Genomic DNA, 14,499 nt, shown 5'->3' with positions numbered 1-14,499 from the left:
GCACACTGATGCTTAGTTCCATCGGTGCACTGGTGCTCATAGTTCCATTGGCACACTGATGCTTAGTTCCATCGGTGCACTGGTGCTCATAGTTACATCGGCGCACTGATGTTCATAGTTCCATCAGCGCACTGCTATTCATGGTTCCATCGGCGCACTGATGTTCATAGTTCCATTGGCACACTGCTATTCATAGTTCCATTGGCACACTGCTGTTCATAGTTCCATCGGCGCACTGCTGTTCATAGTTCCATCGGCACACTGGTGTTCATAGTTCCATTGGCACACTGCTGTTCATAGTTCCATCGGTGCACTGCTGTTCATAGTTTCATCAGCATACTGGTGTTCATAGTTCCATTGGCACACTACTGTTGATAATTCCATTGGTGTACTGCTGTTCCTCCGGCGGCTTTGAATCTGGCCTCCGACTCTGGCCTTTGTTTAAAACTATGGAAGGAGTTAGAATTACATCCTGAGATTCTAACTGACCTCTCCTGCTGCCTCTTCTTCTCCTGCCTCTCCCCCCGCCCATGTTGTCCTCCTTCCATCCACTGCTTGACGACTGTAGAGCTCTGTGGCTTTATCCATGCAGCACAGCTGTCTTTGCCTAAGGGTCAGCTGGCAAGACCTATAGGAAAAGTTGAGTCATGTGCACCCAACTAGAGTTTAAATCTCCATAGATCTCCACGGTGAACATTCCATGGTTTTTCAAGAAGAATATATCAAACTCTCCTGTACACAGAAAATTAGCCTAGGGCCTGGTTTTTCACCATCTGGCAAGTAGATATCCAGCCAGAAATCACAGTCTGCCCTTCTCTTCTCTTTTCATCCATTACTGTGCTAATTGAGGACAGTATTATAACTAATCCAGATAAACTGGAACAGTACTCAAGGGCAATGCAAGCCACATTACACATGTAGTCAATGGTCACATTGTACCCCCAAATTAGTAATGCTTTCTTCTTAGGGTAAAATTGGAAGGTTACAGTCTCATGCATAAGAATCTTAACCACATTAGAGATGCAAAGGAGACTTTGAGGGTTGTTTTTTGTTGTTGTTTTGTGTTGTTATTTTAGGGGATGAGTTCACAGTCTACCCATTGTGCCTTAGCATTTTGTTCAAGGCTGGTGCTCTACCATTTGAGCTGGATTTTTTTACTTAATTGGAGATGAGAGTCTCATGAATTTTCCCACATGGACTGTCTTCCATCCAGGATCCTTATATCTCAGGCCTCTGCTAAGTAGAATTACAGGTGTGATCCACTGGCACCTGGCTGGAGTTTTCATAACCATGGAGACAATATGACAGGAAGATATTACTTTGTTCTTCTTGCTCTTTCAATGTGAATTGGCTTATAAGCCATATGCTGGTGGTGAGCATATTCTCTTATACTTAGTATACACACAGGCTCCAATCCGAATCTTATTAATCTACCTTATTCATCATGTGGGATTTCATTATTTGGGGTTTACTTATAAAAAAGGATCACATTCTATATTAAAAATAAAATCTTGACACTTGAGATATTAGTATATATGTTAGAGAATCTGAAAGTGACTAAAAACCATTTTAGGCTATAATATTGTATTATTTGTAAAAAATTCCCTTGAGTTTATTCTGATGAGACTTTTTTTGTCCATCTGTTATAAAAATGTGAAATTCTATAGCAAGAATTGGTTGAAAGATTTGCAATCCAGTCATTCTTTTATATCTGTTCTGTGCAGTGTGATAGCACTGCCCACAATTGGATGTTTATATTTGTTAAAAGTTAAAGAAAGCTGAAATTCAGTTTCAGAGGCATACTGGCTCTATTTCAGGTATTCAGTGTACACAAGGCTGATAGCTTCCATTGTCTCCTTCCAAAGTCTCCTTCCACTGAGCTGGGCATGGTGAGTGGTGCATGCCTGAAATCTCAGCTGCTTGAGAGATGGGAAGGGGAGAGTTACATTTCCAAGCCAGCAAAGCCACTTCAACTCTGCCTCAAATACATGCCAGGCATGGTTGATGTGATCTCAAGTACTTGAAAGGTGAAGATGGGAGGATTGTGGTTCATGGCCACGTAGCACAAAAGCATATGAACCTATCTGAAAAAATTAACAGAAAGCAAAACTCTGGGGACATAACAGAAGTGAAATAGCACTCACCTGGCAAACAAGAGGCCCCGAGTCAGTCCTGAGAACTATGTTCAATTGAACCCGAGTAGCTACGTAAACCACATGTCATCCCAAAAGACAGAAACTTAGATTTACCTACTGAAGAAATGCTATCACTGAAGTGGCCTTTGATGAGCCATACTGAGGGGAGTTATCAATAACATAACAATTTTTGACAGCACATTTATTTCATAAGTTTCATGGAAAAAAATTCCATTGTACCACTCCATGATTTCTTAGGTATAACTTCTTCGGTATGCTCCCCCAAAGTTCTTGGGTTTTCTTTGCAGGGTGGGAGGTTTTCATTCTCTTTGTGCTAGTTCTGTGGCTTGAACTTGGGGCCTAGATATGTACTATCCCTGAGCATTTTTCCTCAAGTCTCATGTTCTACCTCTTGAGTCATACCTCCACTTCCAGCTTTTGGGTGATAAATTGGAGCTAAAAGTGTCACAGACTATCTTAGCCTGAGTACCTGAGTTGCTAGGATTACAGACATGAGCCACCAATACTGGACCAAAACTCTTTCTTCACTTGTAACTGGTATCTCTCTTACAACAACTAGTGTTTGTTTTGGCCTCAAGTTCTCAAATCTGAATCTGTTGCTCCTTCTAATGGTGATCCATATCAATCCTGTATTTCTTTTACTATATGAATTCTTTGTATTTGGTGCAGTCTTCAGTTTCTCCATGGTTCCTTGTTTTTGTTTTGTTTTGTTTTTTATCATGTCATTGTTTGCTAAACATAATTTACATGAAGTTGTGGCTGCTTCATTTACTAGCTCTGAGGGCTTGAGAAAGCTATTTAGTGGTTCAGTAAAAAGAAAAAACAGAAACAACTTTACTCATCTTCACACTGATGACTGATCATGGTATTAATGATTTTATGCATTGCCTTGGGCATGAGGAGCTATAGATGGAAAGCTTTATCATATGGTATGTAGATTGTTACATTATAGAATATTATCATATGCTATGTAGATTATTTATGAATATCTTTCTTTTTTATATCATACTTTTCTAGAATATATTTGGTAAGTATTTACAGTTGACAAAAATATAACAAAATACTAACAAGAGATGCTGGATTTTATCTAGGGAAAGGCAACATTTAATAAAACATGCCAATACAAGAATATGTATAAAAATACATTTGTATAACTTTGTACTCACACTTAGAGGCTGATTTTTGACTCAAAAGAAAATGTGCTTTTGAAGAGTAATTTAAAAATAAATAAATAATGCTTGCTCTGATGGAAGCTCTCAGGATACTTGCTCTCAGGGAAAAAAAAATCTACGTAAGTTTGAATGAAATTTATATCTGGATACATTTTAGAATTGTATTCATCAGTATTGAGGACCAATTTGATCGAGAGTATTTTGTGGTATTATATAAGTGGATTCTAGTTTCTACTATGAGGACGTAGTAGGAAACTTCTGCTGGTGCAAGGATATGGTAGTCCAGCACTTATGATAATTCATGCCATATACTCCGTGTCCATACTCAGGCAGACACACAAACACACACTCACTCACACACACACACACACACACACACACACACACGCACGCATGCTGGGAAAGAAGAGCCTGTTTGGAGGAAGGATGGAAGGATGGAATTTTATTTGCTATGAAGATAAGTGAAATAGTCCTTGCAGGCTTTCCATGTTAACAGGGGCAACTGTAGGCCAGCTGGTGTCTGACCATCTTAAGACTTCATAGTATGGATTACTATTTCTTGAAGAAGACCGAGCTTCACTTGAGAAGCTGCCAAATGCCCCTTGTAAATGTCCCACGATTGGTGGCGCATCACACTTGAGTTCAGTGTCTCAGGCGTGCTGCCATCTGCCCAGCACTCTCATTCTGCTGGTTGGCATGTTGCTTATTTGCTTTTAACATGCAATCCATATAAAAATCTCTCATAATCTGCCAAAATTAGAAATGCAGCTGTTTTATGTCTTAAACAGCAATAGCACTATTCATTATGCCAGTATGGCAGAATAAAATAGAAGAGTGGATTTGAAAAGAGCAATACTACCCCAGAATGTATTTGTACTTCTCCTTTTAAAAGTGCATGTATGACACATAGAGCTGCCCGTGGAATTCGAGACAACACATACAAATACCCAGTATTTTACTACATATGTATCCATGCAAACATTTGGATTAGAAATAAATCGGATTATTTTCAAGTTACAAAACAATTTGAGCCTTTTACTTTCTAGAAATGAAGACTTATCTTGTTCTATATTTCCTCAGAAATACTTTGAGATTATGATTGTTACAGATTGAGAACATTTATTATGTAGATTTCTCCCCATATAGTAAAATGGTGACACTGAAAAGCAAAATTCTAAGATATTTCCCAAACTATCCATTGTTCCAATATATTATGCACAATCATATCATTAAGGAATGACAGACCTTAGACAGCAACAAAGGTTTGGTGTGGGTTACTGTGTCCATATACACCTATTATTTATTTTTTAAAAAGCTGCACATACCTGTTATGAAATGAAAATTGAGTAATTTTGATTTGCCTCATTCACCTTTATTCTTTATTCTCAAGAATAAAGGTCTGAGTTGAATGCATTTGAATGTGTGTTCAAGTTGACCTCATGTGATATCTTTGCTCATGTGAATTTCACACACTTAAAACATCTTTTTTTATTGGTGAGACATGACTTGTAAAAAATGGTTTGCCTACTGTAGTCAGGGCTTGAAAATTAATGATTGAGCATGACATAAACTATGTAAATGAGTTTACTTTATATTTTGTTTTATATCTTCACCAAGATTTACAGTATAGTGATTAAAGGAGTGGCAGTGATTCAGGTACATTGTACTCACAAACTGATATTTTTGTGTGACTTTGTACAACTGCATAAAGATAAAAAAAAACAACAAAAAATTTACAGTACTGGGCTGGGGATATGGCCTAGTGGCAAGAGTGCTTGCCTTGTGTACATGAAGCCCTGGGGTTGATTCCCCTGTACTACATATGTAGAAAACGTCCAGAAGGGGCGCTGTGGCTCAGGTGGCAGAGTGCTAGCCTTGAGCAGGAAGAAGCCAGGGATGGTGCTCAGGCCCTGAGTCCAAGGCCCAGTACTGGGAAAAAAAAAATTACAGTACTAAAACCATAGAGACAGTGGTTCTTACAAGCTCCATCTAACCATTAACTTACAGCCAGATATAGAGTCATCAGTCTATAAACATTTGTTCATGGCTGCAGATTTTAAAATAGAATCTCATTTTGAAAAGATAATGCTTTAGGTTGCAATAAGTTAATGTATTTGGAGAGTTCTACAGTTAAAATATTATTGATCTTATTGGTTTATTGTTGCATGTTTATTATTCTAACCACTCACAGAGGGAAAAAGTCTATCATGCCTTTGTTTTACTGTGTATTTCATTTCATTTTGTTGTTGGATCTCACTTTATACTTGAGTGACTTCCAGTTACTCTCTTAATTACTTAGCAGTGCAGTGTAACTTTGGTGTATGAAGTTAGAATTTTTGCTTTTATACCCTCTGACAGAGTTTTAGTCTTTCTTGCATTTCATAAAGCAGTAGCCTTTATAGAATGTTACCTTGGCAGAAATTATAAAGTTGGAGGTAATATATTTATTCATTTTCACAATCTTAATGTGCTACCTCTCCCACTACAACAAATTTGTAAGGTTTATATGCCTCTCTTCTTTCAAGATCAACAACAATCTCAGGATTATCTCATGTGTAAATCTCTACTCCTGCTGGTCTTACGCTTTTTAAAACATTTAATGCTGAGCACAAAGATCTTAGTTTGCCATCTCTAATAACTGAAATCTATTTTTGGTATCCTGGAGTGTGAAACATGAAGAAAGGAGTCTACTATACAAAATAACTTTCTGGTTTTCAATTCAGAATATCCTTCATAGGTGATGGAAACCCATCAAGGATTAAACCCAATGTGTTTTTTTTTTGTGTGGGGGGATACTTTTAGTTTTATAGAAGAGTGGCAAAGATAGTACAAATAATTTATTTCATCTAGATTTACTTTCCTCTATTTCATGGAGTATCTGTCAGAACTAAGACATGAACATTGCTATGTGATGTGAACACACCAGGTTTTACATTAATGTCTGACTCCGGAATTAAGACCAATCGAGAGTACCAAATTCCATTTAGTTTGTCATATCCCCTTAGTTTCTTTTGGTCTATAACAGTTTCTCAGATTTCCTTGTTTTTCATGACCTTCAGAGTCTTCAGGAGAGGGCTGGGAATATGGCCTAGTGGCAAGAGTACTTGCCTCATATACATGAAGCCCTGGGTTCGATTCCTCATCACCACATATATAGAAAACGGCCAGAAGTGGCGCTGTGGCTCAAGTGGCAGAGTGCTAGCCTTGAGCAAAAAGAAGCCAGGAACAGTGCTCAGGCCCTGAGTCCAAGCCCCAGGACTGGCAAAACAAAACCAAACAAAAAAAACAGAGTCTACAGGAGCACAGAAGAGAATGCTCTGCTGTGTGATTTACCTGCTCTTTTTCTCATGATTCCATTGGAGGTATGCATTTTGGGAGGAGAATGGCCTAGGCTAAAGTGCCTTACTCAGCACCTCACTTCGGGGTACCGGAGGTCCACGCAATGACCTCCCTACTGTTAGCCTCGTACTTGGTTCAGGTTGTGTTTGCCTGGCTTCTGCACTGTAACATTATTTTTCCCCATTTCCTTTATTCTCAAGTTGGAAAGACTAAGTTCCAGCCTGTTGAGGGAAGAGTATTTGCATATGTTAATTGTATTTTTCTGTAAGGAAGTGTCTTGTTTTCATATATTTGTTCAAAGAACAATTTTAGATCAGTATTCTCTTTTTTTTTTTTTTTTTTGGCCAGTCGTGGGCCTTGGACTCAGGGCCTGAGCACTGTCCCTGGCTTCTTCCCACTCAAGGCTAGCACTCTGCCACTTGAGCCACAGCGCCGCTTCTGGCCGTTTTCTGTATATGTGGTGCTGGGGAATTGAACCTAGGGCCTCGTGTATCCGAGGCAGGCACTCTTGCCACTAGGCTATATCCCCAGCCCTAGATCAGTATTCTCTTCCTTCATTGGACTGTGCAAATTAGAGTGCTATCTGTTATGCTGATGTCATTGAGGTATACTTTTCTGACTGAACATACAGAGAATACAAATGAATACACATATACAAAGCAATTGTGAACATTATTAAATACCACCAACCGTGATGGCTAATTGTACACATCCACTTGACAGGACCATGGTGTGACCAGTTTTTGGTTAAAAATCTGGTATGTTTAGGGTGTTTCTAAGAGTCCTTCTTGATATGACTAATGTTTTCATTGCTAGACTGAGTCAAGCAGGTGGCCTTCCCTAATTGAAAGTCTGAATAAGACAAGACATCTGAGGGGAGAATTTGCTGTCTGCCTGATTCCTATGGTGGCATCATCTGCCTCTTAAAGTCAGATTTGGACTGAAACTGTATCCTTGGATCTCCTGGGTGTCCATCTTGGTCACTGCTATTCTTAGGACATCTCATACTCCTTAAATTTTTAGATGTTTTAAAAGTTGAAATTAAAGATAAAGTAGCTGCACACAGGGATTTCAATTCAACAAGTCAGATTATAAGTACAAGGCATCTTGGTCAGACTCATTTTGAGTCAAGTATTTATGTTAGATTTCTTTTCAATTATATCATCTCTCTATCCATCTATCTTCTCTCACTATATCTCTCATCTGCCTGTCTCTCTGTCATCACTACCTATATGTATCCTCTGGTTTTGCTTCCCTAATTATACCACTATTCCACTGAGCCACTGACAAAGAAAGCAACACTATATATAACCTTGAAAGACCTGTATGTGGTTCTTTCTTGGTTCTCTTGTCTTCCTGTTGTCTTAGAATTCATGTTAATCATTAGTTTGAACTTAAGTTTTGTCTCATAGGGTTTTAAACTTTATGTATGGTTCATAAGGTAACAAACTATACAATAATTCTTTTATGCTTTTCTACTTTTTAATTCTAGTTGGGAAAATAAGTTGCATGTATTTCCCCTTCCTTCCTTCCTTCTTTCATTTTGTTGAGGGTTCTGGGGTTTGAACCTCACACTTACTAAGAAGACATTCTTACTGCTGAGTACACCTCCAACATTTGACTTTTGCTTCTTAATTTGAGATAATGTGCCACATTTGTTCGGTCCATAACTGTGTATAATGTACCTGTGTTAAACAACTTCTCAGCCACCTGAGTAACTAGGAATTCAGGTGATTCACTAATGTTTTGTTTTGTTTTTGCCAGTCCTAGGGCTCGAACTCAAGGCCTGAGCACTGTCCCTGGCTTCTTTTTGCTCAAGGCTAGCATTCTGCCACTTGAGCCACAGCGCTCCTTCTGGCTTTTTCTATACATGTGGTGCTGAGGGATCTAACCCCGGACTGCATGTATAGGAGGCAAGCACTCTACCACTAGGCCATATTCCCAGCCCATTTCACTAACATTTTTTGTTTCAATTTTACTTTGGAGTTAACATATATTTTTAATATGAGGGGGTTTCATGTGAGATCTCCATACATGCACACAATGTACTTTGAACACTTAATTCTTTACTACTATGAAGATTAAAATATAGTGTCTTTAATAAATAAGCTCATTTCTGTCCATAACGAATCTGCTTCTAAAGTAGATGCTGGTCAGCAGATCTTCTCTTTAGATTTGAGTTTGCTATGAACACAAGGAATTTGCTTTTCCAGGAATTGTAGTGAAAATTGAAATAACTTGGCATGTTAATTCAGCCAAAGGCAACTTGCAGTAAAAGTTATTAAGTGGCCTAAAACACATCTTCCAATAAGTATAAAAATTGTTACAGCCCTACTGCATAACTAGTTATAGGATTTTCTCTATTTAATGTTGTTTTTTTCCCATTAAAACGGATAGTCTAAATCATTAGCTTACTAAGACCAATGGGTAAGAATAAAACATTTGGAAAAACATCTTAATTATATAAATAGACATAATATAAAGGTGGATATTTTAAGTTTTTAAAAGTTCAAATGTTTCATACTTTAAATATAATCATAATTATCATGAAAGGAAGACATTCAGTGTTCAAATCACAATAGTTACCTCAATCTTCTATTTCATTTAAATTTTGCCACTAAAACTATACAAAATAATCTTCATAGTTTGTTTTATCCATAATATTTAATCCCTTAACCTTTGCTGTTTGATTATACACGTTGTCACAGTTGAACTCTCTTCTTGCCCCATAATCACTTAGTGCCTTGATTTGCTCATTTCATAAGGTAATTCTCCTTCCTAATGTCATATGATTGGCCTGATGAGTGCTTCATCATATGTTAATCCATTAGAAAGGAAAGGGCAGACTAGAATGACTAATAACACATATTAAGCAACACATATACCTTGGATATGAGGTAAGAATCTAAATATAGAATTGAGAATTTTATCATAGATGATTCTTTGGAGTTGCAATCACAAGAATGTGCAATTAATGAAGATTAAAATATCAGGTGCCAGATAATTTTTGACAGATCTTGATAGCATCAGTTATCTATTAGCTTGAAAAGTATATCTCACCTCAAGAACCTAGAAGGCACATTACTATCTACTAAGCAGTAGAGATTGATTGGGTAGAAGTCAGAATCTAGGGAATGATAGTAGTACTGTGAAAACTAACGAGCTTCCTGCACAGGGAATTGAACCACAGAACCACAAAAAGTGTCAGAAATAGTGATCTAATTTGGAATTTAGAATTGTTAGCATGTTTTGTTTGTATCTCGGAAGAAACATAGTTGTGCATCACAAAGTGACTATGTACCTGTTGTTTAGTTTTCTTTTCCCCTAGAATATGTCTCCTAAATTAACTACATTACCTTTTCTCATTAGTGCCATATTTCTAATACTAGAACAGTGCCTGAATACCTGTTAAGCATAATCAATATAATGAATGAATCCAATAAGTTAAGAAATACTATTGTTATTGCTTTCTACTAATTATGTGCATGTTTTGGGATTAGTTAGCTCAGATACCATACTTTCTTACCTGGGTGTTGAATACATTTCCTAATTTTTGTTGTTGTTGTTGGTTCATTCATTCATTTGTTTTGCCCTCCCTGTCATAAATTCCCTTACATTCTGCAGTACTCCTAACTTATTCTTCTTTGTTGTTGTTGTTGGCTTAGTCTTGAACCTTGAACTTGGGGCCCAGGTACTGTCTCCATATATACTTTTTAATGGGATGAGCAAAAAAACCATCCTGCACAATTCAGGAAAGTGTATTTTGAATTCTTTTGTTGTTGTTGTTGTTGTTGTTTTCCTCCAGCCACATGGCTGCCTAGCCTATACCACTTCCTATTCAAGTTTACATTATGCATTGTTTCCAATATATTAACAATGTTCTCTCTTGATTCTAGTGCCTTTTCATGTCTACTGGTTCTTCAAGCTGTACTGTTTGTATCAATTTCAACCCTCCTTTGATTGCCTAGCTAGATGCTATTCATAAATCATGTCATGAATCGGCATGTACACTCTCCTCCAAGAGTTCATATCTGAAGCTCCAAATTTGATTCAGACAGCTCTTCCTACCAGGTGCTCCCATCTATAAAACTCATCATATTCTATATAATCATGTTTCCTGGTGAAAACGTTGATGAAACTCAGTGAGAAAAAAGCCATGGTTATCTAATTTGTAAGTATGATATTAAAATCATATCTTTTCTTGTAAAGACTCTGAGACTTCCTTCCTGTCTCTGATTTCTTTTTTGATCATCATCCCCTGTTTCGTGCACAACATCTGGCAGTAAGTCTTGCTGAATAATTACTGTTGAATATATATTGAACTTATAAAATGATTGTCATCATGGCACTTAAGTTAGATTTGAATTGAAATTTGATATGGATGACAGTCAGTTTGGAATGTTGCCATTATTACTGTCAACCTAAAGGGAAAACTTTGCATACATGTTTATGTGTGATTTTAAAACTCATAGCTTGAATATTGTCTAACAAGTAACCCTGGGAACTATTCCTCAGCATGTAAACAAAAAATATACATGGATTCAATTGCCATGGACACTCAAAGGCTTATAAAGGAAATGAGACCAATTTTTTTTAATTGGGAAAAGAACTGAATAACTTCTCCAAAAAGCTATTCCAAACGACTGCTAGCTAGTAAAGTGAAAAGATGATGAACACCATTAGCCATTGAGGGAATGTAAGGCAAAATCACAATGAGCACTTTACATGACCATGGTGACAATCTAATAGACACATAAAGACAAGATTTGATAAGAATGTGACAAAATTGGAACCATCACAAGTTGCTGATGGCAAAATGAAACAATGTAGATGCGTTGCCCAATGGTTTGGCATTTCTTCAGAAAGTACTCAGCAGTTCTCTAGCTATGTACCTAGAGAAATGAAAACATGTTCAGATAGAAACTCATAAACAAACAAATGTTTTTGACGCATTATTCATTGTAGGAAACCATAGAATAAACCCAACGTGGATGGCTGGTTATATAAGCAAAATGTGGCATATCCATTTTGTGGGCTTCTAAACCGCCCGTAAAATGAATGAAGAGTTGGGGATGGTAGTTCATGCCTCTCTCCTAGTGACCCAGGAGCCTGAGGTATCTGCCCAAATTATGTTCTTTTAAAAATGACTTGTCAATCTCACTAATTTATAGGCTCTGGCTTTTTTCCAAATTGTGTTCATACGCTGCAGTGATTCCCCTTCTGGTACGTGTGAAGCTCTCTCTGCCTAAACATCCTCATACAGTGATAGTCCTGATAGAACAATGCAATATCTTCAGCCTTGACAGGAGCAGTGTTGCACAGTGTGAATTGTGTAGGTGTCTGTCTGTATTTATGGTGATCTTTGTACATTTGTATACGTGTGAGCAGGGTGTGCCTCTTGTAAGCATGCATGTGTTTCTTTTACGTGCATGACTGCATATGCATTTGTGTATGTATGTATAATATGTACATGTGTGTATGTAGGTGGTATATATGTATGTGTGTATGTGGTATGTGTGGACGTGCATCTGTGTTTGTGCACTTGTTTGTGAGTTTGAATTTGTGTACAATACATCAAGTACCTTTGCATTTATGTGTCTACTCTTTCAGTTCATTTAACCTTTTTCATGATACCATCTACATAAAATATTTTAAAGGATATAATTCATTTAACATGCTTGAGTAAGTGTTCGTGAAGATAAAACAATGCCATTTATGGAACGGGAATCTAGGGCTGTTCTGAAACAAACAAACCAAAATGGGGTACAGGGAACTGTTTAGGGGACACAGAATTTCTTGTGAATGCTCTAGGGACTTGTATAAAAACAATGTAGAGAAAAAGGTCATTGGTATTGGATTCATTTTGATCTGACTGCCTTGTTTGAAAACTCTTTAAAGATTGCTTTTCTTTTCTTTTTCTCTTTTTTTTTTGTTTTTTGCAGTTGTAGTTCTTGAACTCAGGGCCTGGGCACTGTCTCTGAGCTTTTCAGCTCAAGGCTAACACTCTACCACTTTGAGCCACAGCCCCTGTTCTGATTTTAGAGTGGTTAGCTGGAGATAAAAGTCTCATGGGGACTTTTCTGCCTAGGTTCACGTTGAACTGCAATCCTCATATCTCAGCCTCCTGAGTTAGGATTACAGACATGAGCCACCAGTGCCTGGCTTTCTTTAAAGCTTTCTTTACAGTGTAATTCTCTAGTTAGAAAATTCTTCTTATTCAGAGTATGATAATATGTGCTCTCAATTAGAATTTAATTTTGGACAGAATGCTCAAACAATGTATTGTTGAACTAATGGCTCTTTTTCCTGGCTATGAAGGATGGAGTCTCTGGTTAGTAGAAAGATGAAAGACCATCTTGTAGGAGGTGAATAGCCTTTGATTACACACATTCATGGTGGGTGAGCTTTTAGTACTGGAAATATGTGTTCTATTTCTGTATCACGGTTCGAATATGATCAGATCTCCCTTGAACTTTGTGATACATGGGGAGGAGGATGACTTCTTCCCTAACATCCATATCCACTGTCAGCAGTCTCCATCTCCACCCAGCCTCTGAATGGAAGGCTGTGTTCCATGTTCTACTGCGGAACTCTTAACTGCAGAAAAATCATGGTTACTCATCATAAAGAACTTCAGCTCTATGTTTTCCTCAGATGAAACTGAGAAAGGAGATTATTAGATCTAATATATATGGTTACATTTGTATTTTTTAAATTAAATATAATCTGAAACATGTAGGGGTTCAATGACCAAATAACTAGAATTTGCTTTAAAGTACTCAAGCACAAAGGAAAAGTTAAAAGGGATAAATGAGGCAAATGTGTGAAAAACTGAATCAGGTACTAGAAATAAGAGTTTCCTATACCAATCTCTTTATATTTGAAAATTTGCCAAACAAAATTTAAACTCCCTGTGAATCAACAGCTTAAATAGTGTGGTCCTGCCTCAAAGACAGCTAAGTGAGTTCAATAAAGGAGGAGACATTTGGCTTTAAAAACTTTTAAAAAAAGTTTGATTTCTTTTCAGTCAGTAGATTTTGGTACCCTTGGTGTTGTGTATACATTTATCTGAATTAGGGAAGGGAAGGGGAACATCAAAATGCAGAGACAAAGGATAAAGGGAGAACTGACGCAACAGTGATACTCTCAAGACAATATGTTAGAAAGTAACTGTATAACTTGGGGGGACGGGAGGGAGGGAAGGTGGAGGAAAAGTGAAGGAGGGGGTAACAAGTATGACAAGAAATGTACTTACTACCTTATATGTGTAGCTGTAACCCCTCTGTACTTCATCTTGACAATAAAATTAAGTTTAAAAAAATAAAATGCCCTCCCAAAAGAAAATAGGCAGTATTAATACAGTAGATCCTGGGAACAATTGGATAATCATTTCAAAAATAACTCAAAAATTGAGATTTAGCCATCAAATCCATAAATAGGAAGAAAGCCTTCTGAAATGTGACACAAAGTCTAAAAGTATGGATAGATTATGCTATATGCATACTTTCTAAAATATTTAAATTTCTGCTCAAAACCACTGTAAATGTAAAGCACCAGCATAAGTACCAGAAAAATGTCACCGTACAAATGGCATAGGCTTGAGTTCACATATAGTGGATAAATAACAGTAGATACATAAACATTTGAAAAATATATGCTTGGTCTCATCTGTACTCAAAGCAAATTAATGTAATTTTCAACTGGTAAAGTCAGAAAAATGAAAGCTCAATACTAGAAACAGAGGAGGGCGCAAAGGAATATACAGTCTCACACTCTGTTGTTGGTAGGAAAGACAAATGGTAAAGTAACAAACATCCTTTCCAGTAAATGCC

At 37.2% G+C, this 14,499-nt stretch overlaps 1 protein-coding gene across 3 annotated transcripts in view; it reads left to right on the top strand.

Moving 5' to 3' along the window:
• Prkd1 (protein kinase D1) overlaps positions 1-14,499 on the top strand; it is a 264,056-nt gene that overhangs the window by 157,126 nt on the left and 92,431 nt on the right. The gene's annotated exons all lie outside the window — the stretch shown is intronic.

Source organism: Perognathus longimembris, chromosome 14, assembly GCF_023159225.1.
Source record: "Perognathus longimembris pacificus isolate PPM17 chromosome 14, ASM2315922v1, whole genome shotgun sequence".
In the NCBI taxonomy this organism is placed as follows: Eukaryota; Metazoa; Chordata; class Mammalia; order Rodentia; family Heteromyidae; genus Perognathus; species Perognathus longimembris.
Note: the sequence above shows the minus strand (reverse complement) of the source record. Positions and strands in the feature narration are given on the sequence as shown.